This window comes from Hibiscus syriacus, unplaced genomic scaffold, assembly GCF_006381635.1.
Source record: "Hibiscus syriacus cultivar Baekdansim isolate YM2019G1 unplaced genomic scaffold, ASM638163v2 tig00110927_pilon, whole genome shotgun sequence".
NCBI lineage: Eukaryota > Viridiplantae > Streptophyta > Magnoliopsida > Malvales > Malvaceae > Hibiscus > Hibiscus syriacus.
Genome location: NW_024062914.1, coordinates 720,769 through 726,180, shown reverse-complemented (window position 1 = coordinate 726,180; position 5,412 = coordinate 720,769). Strand labels below are relative to the sequence as shown.

Sequence of the window (5,412 nt, the reverse complement as noted above, 5' to 3'; positions counted from 1 at the left end):
TCGTATTGATTTGATAGTTTTTAGAAATGAAAGTTGTGAATTTTTCATACTATCTTTTGTGCAGCGTTGGTGTTTGTGAAAATCAAAGTAATATATAAAAATATATGCTGCCAGTTGTCCAATATTGTTAACTATTTAATTAAATTGAATCAATAAAGGTTGATTCTTGTTAATTAAATGGTGTTAATCATTTTAAGACACATGAATGCAACGTTTAAAGCATAACTATAGTGGGAACTGCAAAATAACACATGCATCCATTAAATCTTTGATCTGTTGTTATCCTAAATGTTGTTGCACTACCTGACATTTGCTATTATGATTTATATACTTTGTTGTCTATTTCTATTTCATTATTCGACCATACATCATTTGAAATCTTTCATACAACTCTGTTGTATCTGTTTTTGCTCTTTATGGGTTCGTCATCCGAAGATTTTATAGCTTCCACTTTATCACTTAGATATGATGTTGTATGCTTGCACTTTGCTGTAGCATTATCATAGCATGAAGTTTTTGGCGCCATTGACGGGGAGCATCCATTTTACATTAGAATTCATTTTATTATTTACTTATTTGTTTCTTTTCTTTTTATAGGTACTTATCTTTATTAGTATGGTTAGTTTATGCCCCTTAATGACAACGAGCTAGAGCCTTTCGATCTGGAAATAAAAAGAACACTCAGATGTCGTCGAAAAGAATATACTAGACATCAAGCAAACATGAACGTTGGAAATAGCAATAATTCTCTACCTCCGCTATAGTATGGCGGTGTTACTGAATTGTCGGCTGGCAATAGGGTTAGACCGTAACAATTTTACAACATGGATGATCGCAATCGACTTATTCGGGAGCATGTAGTGCCAACACTCGATGATTTACATCCTGACATCGTACGACCAGCCTTTTATGCTACTAATTTTGAGCTGAAGTCGGTGATGTTTCACATGTTGCAGTCTATAGGGAAATATGATGGTTCATTCATTGAAGATCTTATAGCACACCTTCGTGCATTTGTGGAGGTTTGTGACTCGTTTGTTCAACAATAAGTTCCAGAATAAGCACTAAAGTTGAAGTTGTTCCCTTATTCACTGCGAGACAAAGCTAGAGCTTGGTTGACATCGTTGCCACATGGTGCTATAGCATCATGAAACGAGCTATCATAAAAATTTATGTTGTGATTCAATCCACCAAATATGAATGCGAAGCTACAAAATAATTTGACATTTTTCAAACAACTAGAAGATGAAAGTTTGTATGAGGCTTGGGAGCGTTTTAAGTTCTTTCTGCGCAAGTGTCCAATGCATGGATTTCCGCATTGAACGCAAATGGAAATGATCTATAACGGGTAAAACATACACACTAGAATGGTGGTTGATACTTAGCAAATGGAGTGTTGTTAGACAAGGTATATAACGAGGCCTATGATATTTTTGAAAAGAATATCAAACAATGATTATCAATACCCTAACACGATGATTTGTTTAGGAGACACAATGGTGCAGTAATGATTATGATACTTTTAATTTCACGGCTTCCTAAATCACAACATTGACGGATATGGTAAGAAGTTACAAAAGCCGGGATATGTACAAGGTAAAGACAATATTCTTTCTATCATGTGTTTATTGTGGAGATGAGTATAACTATGAGGAATGCCCCCAAAATCCTGAATCCGTCTACTATTTGAGAACTATAATAGGAATGATAATTCCTATGGAAACAATTACAATGTCAACATCCGTAACCATCTCAATTTGTCTTGGAAGAGCCCAAATGTTGCAAATCCATAATAGCAACATTACAATCAACAACATACGATGTCCCAAAATCAATAACAACAAGCAATCCAACCACAACATCATCAAAATTATCAAGGACAACATTCAAAACAAGCTGCGACCTCAACATCGCTTGAATATCTGTTGAAAGAATTCATTTCAATAACTGAGGTAACAAATCAAAGACAAAACAAAAAATCAAAGGAATGAAGCTTTGATTATCAAAGAAATGAAGCTTTGATTCAATGTCAATTAGAATTGTTGAGGCCATTGAAAAATCAAGTGGGGCTGTTAGTGAATGCATTGAGTAATAAACAGCAAGGAACATTGAAAATCCAGAGCAACAAGAGAAAGATCATTGCTACGAGCATTGCAAAGCCATCAAAACGAGAAGTATTCCTCATATTGGGAAGCTTACTGAGGAGACTAAGAAGAAGGATGATGATGAGCCTGAACAACAAGATAAAGAAAAAAAATAGAAGTAGACCTTAAACCGACTATTGATGTTACAACAAGAGGGATAGGATAATGTAGTATTTATGGGGCAATGCCAACATCACTGCTTCATGTTATGCCACCACCAATGTCAAGACAGTTGAACCCATGGCCTCCACCACCGTTTCCCAAAGATTTAAAACACCAAGGAGGACCATCAGTTCATAAAACTCATCAAAGTGCTGAGACAATTGACAATCAACGTTCTATTGATTGATACATTGGAGAAAAATCCAAATTACATCAATTTCATAAATAAGGTACTTTTGAAGAAGGAAAGACTCAGTGAATTTGAAATTATTGCACTTACTGAAGAGTGCAGTGTCATGGCTGCGAGTAGATTGCCACCAAAATTAAAGGATCCATGGAGTTTTACTATCCCTTGTGTTATTGGTGATCGATTTGTAGGTAGAGCACTGTGTGATTTAGGATACAACATTAACCTAATATCTCTATTTTCAGGAAATTTGGCATGGGTGAGGCCTAACGTACTGTAGTAACACTTCAACTTACTGATCGAACGTGTTAGCCCAAGTGGAAAATTTATTTTTCCTATAAATTTTAGTGTTCTAAATTGTGAAGATGACAAAGAAGTGTCGATCATACTTGGTAGACCATTCTTTACTACAGGCAGAGCAATAATCGATGTTGAAAAGAGAGAACTTTCTATGCGACTTAATGACAAACACATTACCTTTAATGTTTTAAATCTAGTTATGAATTATGATATGTTGAATATCATTCTATTAACAACATTAATGAAATTGTGTAGGAACATATGGGCGAATATTACAACATTGAAATTGATATTTGTGATGTTGTGGTAACAAAGGAATTAGATGATGCATATCATAAAGAGACTAAGACAAATGAGGGAACCAAAGTTTCCATATTGATCCTAACATCAACTACAGCTCTACACATTCAATACCAACTACAAAGTCGCAACATGAGCAGCTGAGGAAAACTACAAATACTACCATGGTGTAGAAAAACACAACAACAACTAAGGCATCGAAGAAGGTCTCACAAGGCTCTTATAATGAAAACCCTTCCTGAATATTCAAACTATCAGCCCATACATTTATATGGTGACAATGAAGAAGTGTGCTTCATGACTGATTCCAGCAAGCAAGAGTATTGATGTGAACAATGTTACAATTCCACAAGCACAAGAACCTAGAGCATTGTGATGATGCCACAACAACTATCAACAAACATAAAGGAGAATCGTTTTATTGAGACCCATGAGAAGTTACCTCAAACTTCCATTTCACTATGTGAAATCATTTTTATACATGCTTTCAATAAGTCATTTATGACATTAGATTAGTTTTATTTAACAATTTTCTTTTGAGTTTTTTTTCTTTTAAGGCCTGGTTCTCACAATCATCACACCATTAGTCATCATATGTTGCCTCTGTTTTATAGCTCCATTTGGAGTTACAAACCACCATTTCCATCCAACACCCTTTTGAATTCCAAATTTTATCGCTACATAACATTAGTAAAACAACCATATAGTCATTGTTACACAACATCTTCACCGACTTTAGGGGAGTATTGTTGTCACTTCTCCCAAGTTTTGTTTTGTTTTGTTTTATTTGATTTGATTTGATTTTTCTCTTTGTTTTCATGCATTGAGGACAATGTATATCTCAGGTTTGGGGGTGTGTTGATCGGTTCTGATGTTACACTTGAATTTTTATTGTTGTTGTATTTGCATTTGTTATGTCATGTTTTGTGTTTTACATTGTTTGTGTTGTTCATTCAATTTTTTCATGACATTTAGATAGCAAGACAATTGTCAAGACTTTGCACTTACCTATAATGAGATAAATGTCGAGAATAATCTAATGTCGAGAATCTTAGAATTTAGAGATATCTTGAGATTGCCTTAATGACTCTAATGATGCTATAATTATTTATCGAATTTCATTCTTGGTTCACTTGTGGGTATTTTGGAGAATATTTAGTTATTTTACAAAAAAACACAAAAAAATAAAGAAAAACAAAAAAAAATTAAGTTCTGTGTGAATGCTAGAGGTGCCCAACTAGCTCTAGCCGAATAAATTGTTTACAACAAATTTTTAGCTCTAGAACACTCCACTACTAAGGCAAGTTTCGTACATTTAGTGAATGTTAAGTAGGAAAGATTGTCTCGAATAGCATGAGTGAATGAAAGTCTTCACGGGATGATTCTACCTAAAAGGCTAGGGGGTTAGTTGTTTACAAAATCTTATTGCTCAAGTACTGGTAGGTAGTTGTGATGAGCTAAAGCTCTAGTTAAACTAATAGTAATCAATGTGACATCTGTTGCTTTATTAATTTGATAATTATGATATTTGTTGAGTTAATCGATCGATGGAATCAGCCAAGAGGGGGGGTGAATTGGCAATAAAAATTTTGGTGGAAGCTTTTGCAGAAAATTGAAAATATTTGCACAACGATTTAGAGTGGTTCGACTTTCTCAACCAAAGTTTACATCCACTACCTTAGCTATCCACACTAAGGATTTTCCACAAATTCACTAATTTGTCTTTCTTTTGAGGACAAAGAGTAACCTTACAAATCCCTTAAGAATTATACCCCAAATTCTTGAGAACACTCTCTCCCAAAGAGAACAATACAAATTTTGCAAACTTACAAGAAAATCCTCACAAGGAAAGATGTTTGCACAATTCTAGAACAAAGAAAGAAAACTCAAGAATAATACAATTGAGCACAATAAGTGTTCTTGAAAGAAAAAATGAATATTCATTGGAATAGGCTTGAAAATGCTCAAACTTGAGGTTTGATGTTTTCTCTTTTATTCTCTCTTGATTCTTGAACATTGTTGTTGATCAATGGCTTCTAAGGTTGTTTAAATACTCATTGGATCATTTTTTAACATTGGGGATCATTAGTGGAGTTAATAGAGCCGTTATTGTGTGAAAACAATTAATAAAACAACTTGGAGCATTGGGGGGTATCGGTACCCTGCTGTGTAAAATTCAAATATTTCGACCATTATGATATGGGGTATCGGTACCTCCTAGGGGCTATCGATACCCTCCGAGCAATTTGTTATTTCTCGGAGCCAAATCTTACATTGGGGTATCGGTACCCTCCGAGCAATCTGTAATTTCTCGGAGCT

General features: G+C 34.6%; 1 non-coding gene across 1 annotated transcript; it reads right to left on the bottom strand.

Annotated features, from left to right (window-relative positions):
* Positions 1-1,205: 1,205 nt before the first annotated feature.
* Positions 1,206-1,307, bottom strand: LOC120146498. The gene has a single exon (XR_005518230.1). It is a non-coding gene; the product is annotated as a small nucleolar RNA R71 (small nucleolar RNA).
* Between the last annotated feature and the right edge of the window lie 4,105 nt (positions 1,308-5,412).